At 39.6% G+C, this 13553-nt stretch overlaps 1 non-coding gene across 1 annotated transcript; it reads left to right on the forward strand.

The window, feature by feature from the left end:
* Positions 1–315: 315 nt before the first annotated feature.
* LOC121204051 (small nucleolar RNA R71) lies at positions 316–422 on the forward strand. Its single transcript, XR_005898979.1, has one exon. It is a non-coding gene; the product is annotated as a small nucleolar RNA R71 (small nucleolar RNA).
* Positions 423–13553: the final 13131 nt, after the last annotated feature.

Below are 13553 nucleotides of genomic sequence, written 5' to 3' on the forward strand. Positions count from 1 at the left end.
TCAAACAGACTTAGTGGCTAAGCTTTAAAGTTATTACCACTATTAGCAGTAAACTATTTTAACATAGAGGAAATAGATGATACTTGAGCTGATAACAAAGTGAGGGCATCAACTTCATGAACTCTGACAACAAGTCTTCTTGAAGCTGTTTGATTTGTTGGCCATTGATAGTTCTTACTCACGATCCTTTCGATAATCTCATAAGCCTCATTATAAGACTTAGACAAAATTGCACCATTCGCAGAATTATCTACCATCAATCTTGTATGTACATTGAGACCATTATAGAATGTCCCCAACTGGATATAATGGGGAATCCTATGATGAGGCCAGTTACGAAGTAACTCCTTGAATCACTCCCAAGCCTCATACAAAGACTCGTCATCCAATTGTTGGAAAGTTGTGATCTCATTCCTCAACTTAGCGTTTTTGCTAGGCGGGAAATACTTAAACAAAAATCTCTCTTTTAATTCTTGCCATGTAGATATAGAACTTGGTGACAATGAATTAACTTCAACCTCAGTCCGTCTTCAGCCGCACTGGCTATCTCGAATGAATCACCCACCTCCATAAACAATCGAAGGAGGATATGTGGATCTTCGTGGGCATATCACTGAATTGGCCCACCGTTTGGAGCATTTGAAACATCACTGGTTTCAATTCAAATTGGGTTTCCTTAATATTTGGCCTTTTAATTCCTAGATTTAACTCATTGAAAAGTGGCATAGCATATTGTTTGATGCATCGATTCCTATCATCAACAATGAGGATGGGATTTTGTACATGATCAGCTTCATTACCTTGGTCTTGATTCTCATTTCCAAGGTCCATCACGACTTGTCTTTGAGTTGGTCATTCACGTCTTCTTTGTTTGAAAGTTTGCTCAACTTTAGAGTCTACAAGGGGTAAATCGATAATCTGATCTATGTCATAAACACCTGAAAAGAAAATCATAAATTTTAAAAAAAAATAAGTTAGTAATGTTAGAAATAAACCAAATTGGAAGTAAATAATTTCACAAAAAAAGACTATGGCAACAGTTAACAATCCCCGTCAACGGTGCCAAAAACTTGTAACACGTAGGTTTGTGCAAGTGTACACAGTAGTTATCAAGTAAGAAGTAAGTATCGAGTTATCGTCTCCATAGGGATTGTATTTGTATTAAATCATTTAACTGTAAAATTATACTAACAACTTGGTAAATAAGCCCCAAATCTTTAGTATTTTAATGACGTGTTATGTTGTATGTGGTTTGCGTTTTGTGATGGTTAAGGGTCCTGAGTAGTGTGAGAGGACCTTCAAACCTAGGCTTTAGAGAAAATTTTGGTTTCTTTTTTAATAAACCCTTGTTTAATTGTAATGTACTTTTAAATTAATATGAATGTTTCATGGCATGAAGGGTTTGCTAGTCAGGTGGCATGTAGCATGTGGTGTGTGCTTAAGGGTCTTGAGTTCAAACTACCCTAAGCGTAAGGGAGTTATATTTTGCTACTCTCACAAGGTAGGTGGTTGGGGTTGACTGAAACTCTGAGGGTGGAGTGATTGTGTGGGAGTGAATAGTTAAATTTGAGGAGAGAATAGTGAGATTGGATGAGGGAGTTATCGGTTTGAGTTTGGTGAAGAGGGAAATTAGGAGAGAATCGACAAAGTGGGAAGTTGTGGTAGTAGTGGTGCCCAATAAGGACTCTCCTAAGCCATTCGGTCATAGGATGGTTAGGCAACTTGGTGCCAAAATTTCTTTTGGTTTTGTGCTCTCAATTTGATAGTTTCGCCTCTTTTCAATTTTTCTTCTCTTTTCTTTTTCGTCATCTGTCGATTTTGTTGTTTATTGGTAGCCGAATGCTACTTGTGACTTGTGAGCATTTTCGTATCAGACTTTTTGGGTGGCTCTTCAATTCTGTAGGTTTCTAGATCAATTTTTCTCCCTCTTCCTCACCACCTTCTGTATTTTCTTACCCTTGTCGAACCCCCATCTTCTTCTTTCTTTCTATCAACCTCCAGCATTTTCTTTCTCTGTTATTTTGAACCAAATATTTTCCTAATCTTCTTCTCTTCTCTATTCTCAGTTCTCTCTCAACTCTTCCTCCCTTCTTTGGTGGTTGGCCGAATATAGACTGGTAAGTCCCTGGTTGTTTTTGCTCTTTCGGTTTTCCCTTCTTTTCTCTTAATGCCGAATCTCTTTCTCTAATGACTCTGGTATTCTTTAGGGGTAATACTTTGATACGTGATATTCATGACAAGTTTTAAAAATTTATAATTAATCGTTCTTGAAATAACTATTATACGATGAAGGCAAGTGTACCTTCAAACCTATTTCCTGCAAAGTAGGTTGCACCACATGATCAATTTTAGTAGAATGATTTATACAACCACATTTAATTTTTGATGTGTTACTCAAATTACGACCTTGAAGGGTGATTATTTCATCTCCCACACGAAGTGTGAGTTCACTTGTGTCAACATCAATTATTATTCTAGCAGTTGCTAAGAAGGGCCTCCCTAAAATTAAAGGAACGTTACTATCCTCTATGTCTAGAACAACGAAATCAACTGGGAATATAAAATTTTCAATTTTAACAAGTACATCTTCAATAATACCCCTAAGAAACCTGATTGTTTTATCGGCTAATTGAATACTCATCCTAGTTTGTTTAGGTTTCCTAAGACCTAGTGCTTAAACATTTTGTAAGGCATGACATTGATGCTAGCCCCTAAATCAGCCAAAGCATTATTAACATCTAAGCTACCAATTAAATAGGGAATTGTAAAATTCTCTGGATCTTTTAATTTGTTGGCTAGCTTATTCTGTAGTATGGCTGAGCAAACCGTATTTAGCTCCATATGCGACGCCTCATCCAACTTCCGCTTATTTGTTAAAAGCTCCTTTAAAAATTTGACTGCGTTTGGCATCTGCGAAAGAGCTTCAATAAACGGTAAGTTAATATGTAATTTATTTAATAATTTAAGGAATTTACTGAATTGTTCATCTGTGTGGTCTTTCCTTGTCGCATTAGGGTATGGCACACAAAGTTTGTGCTCTTTCCTTACCGATGTTTGTTCACTGTGGTCTACCTCACCTTTGCTTTTACTTACCACGATTCCTTGCCTTGGTTCTGGTTTAGATTCCACTAACCCTTTCTTATCTTGGATGGTAATTGCGTTGAGTTGTTCCCTTGGGTTAGATTCAGTGTTACTCGGCAGGCTACCTTGTGGTCGTTCAGATATTAATTTGGTGAGCTGTCCTATCTGAGTTTCGAGCCCTTAGGAACAATAACACTGAATCTAACCCAAGGGAACAAAAAAGCTTATTGATTCTTAAGTGCTGTCTCGGTATTCTGAAAATGAGTTTCTGGCACCGAGATGAATTTTGTTAGCATCACCTCAAGGTTCAGTTTTTTTTCTTGTTGGTAGGGTGGTTGTTGGATGCCTGGAGGTGGTGGTCTCTGATTCCCTTGTCCTCCCCATGAGAAATTTGGGTGGTTTCTCTAACCTACATTGTAAGTGTTACTATAAGGATTATTTTGAGATCGAGGATTATTACCCATGTAATTTAATCTCTCGTTCTCGATGTTGTGGCCATAGGGTGGGTATTCTGAATTGCTTGATCCACCTCCACTTGCTTTGCACTGCATTATGGGTGAACTTGTGAAGAACCAAGAAAACCGTCAATTTTTCTATTCAAAAGTTCTACCTTATTAGAGAGCATAGTGACCGTATCGATGTTAAAAATGCCAGCTATTTTCATTGGCTTTGTCCTCATGACTTGCCACTGATAATTATTCAGTGACATATCTTCTATAAATTCATAAGCATCCTCAGGTGTCTTATTATTGATAGCTCCACCAACAGCTGAGTCGATCATCTGTCTAGTCGAAGGATTCAAGCCATTGTGAAATGTTTGAACCTGTAGCCAGAGTGGTAACCCATGGTCTTCTCAAAAGGTCCTTGTATCTCTTCCATTCATCATAGAGTGTTTCAAATCCATGTGCACAAAAGAAGAGATATCATTATGTAATTTAGCCATTTTAGTCGGCGAAAAATATTTTAATAAAAACTTTTCGGTCATTTGCTCCCAAGTAGTGATTGACCCTCGTGGTAACGAGTTTAACAGTTGTTTAGCTTTGTTCCTCAATGAAAAGGGAAATAACCAAAGACAAATGGCATCATCAAAAATGCCATTGATTTTAAATGTATCGCAAAACTCCAGAAAATTCGCCAAGTGAGCATTGGGATACTCGTCCTGCAAGCCATCAAACTGAACAAATTGCTGTATCATTTGAATTATGTTAGGTTTCAGTTCAAAATTATTTGCAGCAACAGCAGGCCTAACTATGCTTGATTCAGTTCCTCTTAAAGAAGATTTAGCATAATCATACATAGTACGCGGAGCAGGATTCTGATTAGCAGCAATCGCAGGAGGTAGCGGATTTTCCTGATTTTCAGCCATCTCCTTGGTTGTGGTGTGAATATCGTCCTCTTGCTCTTCCTCTGTGTATCTTAAGCTTCGCCTTATTTCTCTTTGATTTCTGTGAATTGTGCGATCGATCTCACTTTCAAAAAGTAATGGTCCTGACAGGTTTCTTCTGGTCATAAACTAGAAAAACCTGTCAGAAGAAAATAAAATAAAAGTTAAAAAAGTGAAATTAAACTAAAAATAAATTGTACTAAAAGTAAATATGGCTAAAGTAATAAAAATCGAATGTTCCTAATATCTTAGTTCCCCGGCAACGTCGCCAAAAACTTGATACGTGATATTTGTGACAGGTTTTAAAAATTTATAATTAATCGTTCTTGAAACTAACTATTATCATGATGAAGGCAAGTGTACCTATCGAATAGTAGTATAGCTTTAGCAAGACTAGATTGTCGAACCCAAAGGAACCAAGAGTACTAGTAATTACTTTCTTTTTATTATCTAGCCTAAAAATTAAGGGATTTGTTTATCTAAACTAATTAATTAAACTAAGGGTGCACAGAGAGAAAATTGAGGAAAAGCTTTTGGAAAAACTCGATTGATGAAAACAATACCCAAGGAAAAATCCACCTAGACTTCACTTGTTATTTGACTCTGAATCAGACGATTTATTCATTTGACTTGATCCGTAGGAATCCCTACGTTATACTATTATCTCTCTCGAGACTAATAACGTCTAACCCTAGGTTAATTAATTGAAATCTTTTTCTAATTAACACCCTAGTGTTGCATTAACTCGATCTATGGACTCCCTTATTAGGTTTCACCCTAATACGGCAAAATCTTATCACCCTATCTCTAGGTGTGCAATCAACTCCACTTAATTATGACAAATTTACTCTTAGATAGGGACTTTTGCTCCTCTGAATAACCGCATAAACTTGAACCAATATCCTGGAATATCAAAACAAGAATTAAGAACACATAATTAAGAACAGGTCAAATATTTATCATACAATTCAAAAAATAATAACAAGATCCGTCTTAGGTTTCATTCCCCTTAGGTATTTAGGGGGTTTAGTTCATAATTATGAAAGAAAAAATCTCAAAAGAGTAAAGATAACAAAACATAAAGAAAACCCAAAACTCTTGAAGGAAATTGAAGGGAGATCTTCAGTCTTGACGAAGAATCCGGCTTCTGAGATGGATCAATCGGCTCTCTTTGAGTAATTCCTTACCTCCTACTCCGTGTCCCCTTTTCTCTTGCCTCATCAGGTGTTTAAATAGGCTTTAGAATGCCTAAAAGCCCTCAAAAGTGGCCATTTCCGAATAGGACTATACTTCGGCTCGACAGGGACACGCCCATTTGCGATTGCTTCAGACCGTGGTCAAGGCTGTTAAATAGGCATGGGCGTGTGGTATACCCGTGTAAGTCGTGCTTCAATTTTTCCAAATGGACAGGGTAGTGTGGACTACCTGTGTGAGGAAGTCCAGGCCATGTTGATTTCTCATGTTGGTCCATTTTCTCCATTTCAGCCCGTTCCTCGCTCTTTTTATTCTCCTATGCTCACCTAAGTATAAAACATGAAATTAAAGGATTAGAAGCATCGAATTCACCAAATCTTAGGAGAAATCATCCATAAATGTGCTAAGCATGGGATAAAAATATGTATAAATTACGGTTTGTTATACTTCTCGAGGAGTAGAGAAGTTCACAAGTGTTACAGAAGTGATCAGAATCTTTCGCTTATTTCTCGATTGAAGGTAGCATTTTTGTTGTAGACTAGGGTATTTTCGCTTGGAATCCTAAGTATTTGCCGAATTCCCTTATCTCTGTAACTGATCATGTATAAGTAAACATGATTAATAAAAACCGTTTATTATGCAGTGTTCACCAAGGAGTTTTTTATCAAACCTTCGTCGATAGTTTTAACAGGGCTAATCATTTCTCTATTCAAGGCAAGTATTGGATGAAATTAAGTTGGGAATAGGGAAGGGTGATCAACCATAGTATTAATCGACTAATGGATTATCGTGATTGAATATAGGTTTGGGAAACTCTTGGTCGTAGCGCACGTTTCGTAACATGTGTGTAATCACACTACTTAAATCGTTAAACGAAAAAAGCCGAAAAATTGTTACCATTGATGCCACGTGGGCATTCGTTCACCCGTGTGGTCCTCTAAACGCATAAGCGTGAGCATGTGACTGTAAAGACCACCATGAGTGATCTGTAGGCATAGGTCGTTTTGGGCCACGTTGGGCTGAAATGGGCTGTGTGGGCCCCACAGGCTTGTGGGCCCCCACTGGGTAAATCACACGGATGTGTGAAGTATAATGGGCCAGGCTGTGTAGTTCACACGCCAAGGCCCTTATTGAGCTTAATGGGCCACACGAGCAAGCAGGCCCACATGGGCTGTAGTAGGGGCTTGGGCCCATTTTCGCTGTTTAAACTATTAAGGTTGCACACGTCACTCGAGATGACTGTGGACCTACTGGCGGGTCGGTAAGTATATCTAGACCCTAATCTATGAAATGACTATTATACCCATATGAGGTAAATGACAGATATACACCTGTATGTTGTATGACTGTTGAGTATGCCATCTTTATTGTATGAACATTTATACTATGTCGCATTGCATTGGGTGGGATATATGATATTGAAGGAAGTGTACTGAAAGGCTATAAGCCCATATTGGCAGCTCTACTACAAATATTGTTAGTGTCGAGGCCGGTACTATATTCTAAAGTACAGGGATGGGTGGGTTGATTTTATCCCCACATGGAGTGTACTGGACAGAGTAGAGTGTAGAGGATGGATGGGTAGGATATTTGTATGTATTTCTGATACTGTACTAAAATTGGCTAAGCCCATACTGATACTGTTACTGTATTGGGCCAAGGCCCACACTGATACCGTGACTGATATGGGCTTAAGCCCAGATTGTTCAACATTGTATGTTTGACTGTTTGATAAATATGGATTACAAATTGAGTTTTCAAAAACTCACCCTTTTCCGCCTATCTGTGCAGGTAATCCTTAGGCGGGTCGGTGCTGGTAGGGACTCGTAGATGGCCACACCACTTATTATGTTTTTGTTTAAATTTAGTTAACGTAGTTTTATATGGGTAATTTTTTTGGAATAAGGTTATTTTAATGTTTCATTTTATTTGGGGTTTTATTTAAATTGACTTATATCTACTAGCTATAGGACTCGGGTTTTAAGAAGGTAAAATGTTTTCACTACTATGCCACGTAACTGGTTTCAAAAGCTTTCGCAACGAACAATGTTTTAAAGTGTAATCATGATTTTGTATGAGTCATGTTTTTCTTAATGAACCCATAATTTAACAAATAATTAAAATAAGATAGCTTTTCATAAGGATCATGAACGAGGTTTTAAAATAAATGAACTTTACTAATAAAACTACGCTTTTCAAAACTCACTTCAATAGACATCACAAATGTGGCCATAACGTCTAGGCCGGGTTCAGGGTGTTACATTTAGTGGTATCAGAGCCAAGTTACAAAACTCAGCTGGGGATTTGGGTTTTTCTAAAAGACGTAACTTTTCAAAGGAATTATTTTCAAATAATAGTACAGAATTTTCGAAGTAATACTTCTGAATATGTGGTCTACAGAGTCTCCGGTGCTGATCCTGTAAGTTTTCTAAAAATACTGTATGTTTTAACTGAAATATTGATATTACCATAGATAATAGACTATACTGAAACCTTTATTAAGGTAACCTGAAACTGTAGTAAGACTACGAACTACGAAAACAAACAACTCTAAATTATTGATGCTATTTTTCATAAAACATCCATTAATAAACACTGGAACTGTAAAACTAATGCATAAAACTATTAATATAGATAATATGCAAATCGATAATGAGCACTGGAGGTACTCTTGGAAGGGGTACAAGAGGCTGCGGAGGAGGTCGTGGAGGTGTCGGGCTAGGTCTTCTACATCGGGCCATATGCCTAACGTTAAGGCAAGAGAGGCTCCGGATTCACTTGTGACTGATACTGGGTCACATGATCGGGCAGTTGGGGACAACGCACTGTCCTATACTATGTTGTAAATTTTGGAGAGGGTCGCTGGGCCCAATACTAGTACTGTGGGCTGTGGGTCAGTAACGAAACGACTTAGGTCTAATGGTGCTAAGATCTTTAGCGCCATTGCTAGAGTTGCCCCTAATATGGTTGAATATTGGATTGAGGCCAAAGAGAGGATCATGGATGACCTCGACTGCACTCTGGAGCAGAAACTAAAAGGAGTGGTATCATTACTATGAGATAAAACCTATTAGTGGTGGCTTACAGTGAAAGAGGGTACTCAGGCCGATCGATTGACTTAGGAGTTTTTCAAGAATGCATTCCAAGGGAAATATGTGGGCGCTAGCTATGTAGATACTTGCAGAAGGGAGTTTCTGAATCTGACCTAAGGGGATAAGTCCGTAGCTAAATATGAGGCAGAATTTTTGCAGTTAAGCCACTATGTGTGAGGCATGGTGGCAACTGAGTATGAGCATTGCGTGCGTTTTGAGGACAGACTTAGAGATGATCTACGGGTTTTGATAGCTCCACAGAGGGGGCGAGATTTTACTGTGTTAGTGGAAAAGGTTAAGATTGCCGAGGATGTGAAGTGCGCTGAGTGCTAGAATTGTGAAAAGGATAAGGGTAGAAACAAGAGGGTTTGGGAGTCCTCAGGTTCAGCTACAGGGCCTAAGAAAAAGGCCAGGTTTAATGGGCCAGCTAGAGTTGGCCCCCCTGTAGCTACTTTCGAGTCGCAGCCTTGTACTGTTTATGGGAAATGCCATTAGGGCGAGTGCTGGGAATGGATAGGAGCATGTTTGAGGTGCAGATCTATGGAACACCATATCAAGGATTGTCCATGGAGGCCCGATCAGATGCAAGCTATTGGTATGGGTACTGTTCAGCCACTGAGAGATCGTGGTCAGGCCAGAGGTGGAAATGGTACGGGTCGTGGTCGTGGAGCACCGAGCAGAGGTGCTGGACATACTGAGACAAGGCAGCCAGCACTAGTTTATACTGCATGTCGTCGAGAGGACGGAGACGCCTCAGATGTTATTATGAGTATGTTCTTATTCATAATGTACCTTACACTTCATTGATTGATGTGGGATCTACTTACTCTTATGTAGCATGCACTATGTTTAATATGTTGGGTGTGATGTGTGAAAACACTACGAGTGAGGTTACCGTGTTGAGCCCATTAGGGCAGTCAGTGAAAGTGAACAAACTATTTAAGGTTGTACCTTTGGAGGTTCAAGGAATGATCTTTTTAGCTGACTTGATGGAACTTCCCTTTGGGGAATTTGACATAATATTGGGCATGGACTGGCTGGTTAAGCATCAGGGAAATTTAGACTGTGCTGCAAAGCGAATGATACTGAGAACTAAAAAGAGTGATGAGGTAATTGTGATTGGAGAGCGTCGAAATTATCTGTCAAATGTGATTTCTGCACTTAGGGCTGAGAAGTTGGTGCATAAGGGTTGTAAGGCATATTTAGCTTACGTCAGTGCTTCGAGTTCTGAGATTTCGTCTATGAAAGATATCAGAACAGTTAAGGATTTTTTAGATGTTTTTCCCGATGAGTTACTGAGGTTACTTCCTAACCGTGAAGTTAAGTTTGGGATAGAGCTCTTGCTTGGTATAGCTCCAGTGTCTATTGCCCCTTATAGAATGGCACCGAAAGAGCTTGATGAGCTTAAAGCGCAGATTCAAGTGTTACTGGATCGAGGGTTCATCTGCCCTAGTGTGTCCCTGTGGGAAGCACCGATTTTATTCGTGAAGAAAAAGGATGGAACCATACAGATGTGCATCGAATATCGGTAACTGAACAAATTGACTATCAAGAATAAGTACCCCCTACTGAGGATTGATGATTTATTTGACCAGTTTCGAGGAGCTTCAGTCTTCTCTAAGATTGATCTCCCATCGGGGTATCATCAACTGAGGGTCAAGGAGACTGACATTTACAAGACAACATTTAGGACTTGTTATGGTCATTACAAGTTCCTAGTGATGTTGTTTAAGCTAACGAGTACACCAACTTTTATGGATTTGATGAACTGAGTGTTCTAGCCCTATCTGGATCGATTCATAGTGGTGTTTATAGATGACATTCTGCTGTATTCAAGGACTGAGGAGGAACACAATGCACATCTTCGGGTTGTTCTGCAGATTTTGAGGAGAAATGGTTGTATGCTAAATCAAGCAAGTGTGAATTCTGGCTACGTAAGGTAACTTTTCTGGGTCACGCGGTATCTACTGAGGGGATTACAATTGATCCTTGAAAAATTGAAGCGGTTCTGGATTGGAAGCAACCAAATTGGGTATTTGAGATTTGAAGTTTTTTAGGATTGGCAGGGTATTATAGGCCGTTTGTTGAGGGATTTTCGTTGATTGTTGCACCTCTGACTAAGTTGTTGCGTAAAGAGGTACCATTGAACTAGATTGATGAGCAGCAGGAATGTTTTGAGAGACTTAAGAAAGTTCTGACTGAGGCCCCTGTCCTAATACAGCCAGAGTTTCGGAAGGATTTCACTATTTACAGCGATGTATCACATGTTGGCTTGGGATGTATGTTGATGCAAAAGGGAAAGGTAGTGGCATATGCATCTTGTCAGCTTAAGACACATGAAGCGAACTACCCGACACATAATTTGGAGTTGGCGGTGGTGGTTTTTGCACTGAAGATTTGGAGGCACTACTTGTATGGTGAGAAGTGTATCATTTACACGGATCACAAAAGACTTAAGTATCTCCTCACTTAGAAGGAGCTAAACCTTAGGCAGCGTAGGTGGATTGAGCTGCCTAAGGACTATGACTGTTCGATTGAGTACCATCCTGGTAAGGCTTATGTGGTTGCCGATGCACTGAGCTGTAGGGCTATTACTGATTTGAGGGCGATCTTTGCTCATCTCAGTTTATTCGATAATGGTAGTTTACTGGTCAAACTTCAAGTTAAATCGAGGTGGATTGAACAAATTAAAGGTAAGCAGTTAGAGGATGAGTCACTGGGTTCTCGTTTCCGACAGATTAAGAGTGGGGAAACTTCAGATTTTGGGCTAAATAGTGAAGGGGTACTTTGTTTCCGTGGGAGAGTCTGTGTACCGAAAGATACTGATTTGAGGCGATCTATACTACAAGAAGCACATAATAGTCCTTATGTTATGCATCCTGGCGGGAATAAGATGTACCGAGACCTTCGGGAGTTGTATTGGTGGCCAGGGCTGCAGTGTGAAGTTACTGATTTTGTGAGTAAGTGCCTAACTTGCCAACAAGTTAAGGCGGAGCATCAGTTGCCTTCAGGGTTACTTCAGCTAGTTAAGATTCCACTTTAGAAGTGGGAGAGAGTAACTATGGACTTTTTTAGTGAGCTACTCTTAACTCCTACTAAGAAGGATTCAATATGGGTCATCGTTGATCAACTAACTAAATCTACCCATTTTATACTCGTTCGTACAGATTACTCATTGCAGAAGTTGGCTAAGTTGTATGTGTCTGAATTTGTGAGACTGCATAGGGTATCGGTTTCCATCATACCCAATAGAGATCCTCACTTCACGTCTCAATTTCGGAAGAAGTTACATGAAGCATTGAGTACAAGGTTGGACTTCTGTACTGCGTTCCATCCTCAGACAAACGGGCGGTCAGAGAGGGTGATTTAGATACTAGAGGATATGTTAAGGAGTTGTGTGATTGACTTCCAGGGCAGTTAGGAAGATTACTTACCGTTGGCAGAGTTTGCATACAATAATAGCTACAAGTCTAGCAGACAGATGGCACCTTATGAGGCATTATATGGTTGTAGGTGTCGTACTCCTTCTTGTTGGACTAAGTCGGGTGAGCGGCATATTCTGAGCCTTGGGTTGATTTCTGGTACTGAGGAGAAGATGAAGTTGATTTGAGATCGACTGAAAGCGGCTTCAGATAGACAGAAGTCTGATGCGAACCTAAAACGTAAGGGGATTGAGTATTCGGTGAGAGATTTGGTGTTTTTTAAGGTCTCACCATGGAAGAAGGTACTGAGGTTTAGTCGAAAGGGCAAGTTAAGCTCTAGGTTCATTGGGTCATTTCTTATATTGAAACGTATGGGACCGATTGCTTATCAACTTGAGTTACCTCCAAAGTTGGACCGGATTCATGATGTATTCCACGTCTCTATGTTGAGACGATATTGTTCTGATCCTACACACATCGCTTCGACTGAGGAGATTGAAGTTAGACCAGATCTGACCTTTAAGGAAGAGCCGACCCAGATCTTAGATCACCACGTGAAAGCTCTAAGAAGGAAGTTGATTCCACTGGTTAAGGTGCTATAGCATAATCATAGTTCTGAAAAAGCCATATGGGAACCCGAGGAGGAGATGCGACAACAATACCCTTATCTACTTTGATCGGGTAAATTTCGAGGACGAATTTTTCTTTTAGGGGGTAGAGTTGTAACACCCTAAATCTTTAGTATTTTCATGACATGTTATGTTGCATGTGGTTTACGTGTTGTGGTGGTTAAGGGTCCTGAGTAGAGTGAGAGGACCTGGGTTTAAACCTAGGCTTTAGAGAAAATTTTGGTTTCTTTTTAATTAAACCCTTGTTTACTATTAATAAACTTTTAAATTAATATGAATGTTGCATGGCATGAAGGGATTGCTAGTCAGGTGGCATGTGGCGTGTGGTGTGTGCCTAGAGGTCTTGAGTTCGAACTACCATAAGCGCAAGGGAGTAATATTTTGTGGTTCTCGCAAGGTAGGTTGTTGGGGTTGACTGAAACTCTGAGGGCAGAGTGGTTGTGTGGGAGTGAATAGCTGAATTTGAGGAGAGAATAGTGGGATTGGATAAGGGAGTTATCGGTTTGAGTTTCGTAAAAAGGGAAATTAGGAGAGCATCGAGGAAGTGGGAAGTTGTGGCAGTACTCATGCCGGATGAGGACTCTTCTAAGCCGTTCGGTCATAGAATGGTTAGGCAACTTGGTGCCAAAATTTCTTTTTGGTTTTGTGCTCTCAATTTGATAGTTCCACCTCTTTTCGATTTTTCTTCTCTTTTTTTTTCGTCATCTGTCGGTTTTGTTGTTTATTGGTAGTCGAATGCTACTTGTGACTT

The sequence above is a fragment of the Gossypium hirsutum genome, chromosome A07, assembly GCF_007990345.1.
Source record: "Gossypium hirsutum isolate 1008001.06 chromosome A07, Gossypium_hirsutum_v2.1, whole genome shotgun sequence".
Classification (NCBI taxonomy): Eukaryota; Viridiplantae; Streptophyta; class Magnoliopsida; order Malvales; family Malvaceae; genus Gossypium; species Gossypium hirsutum.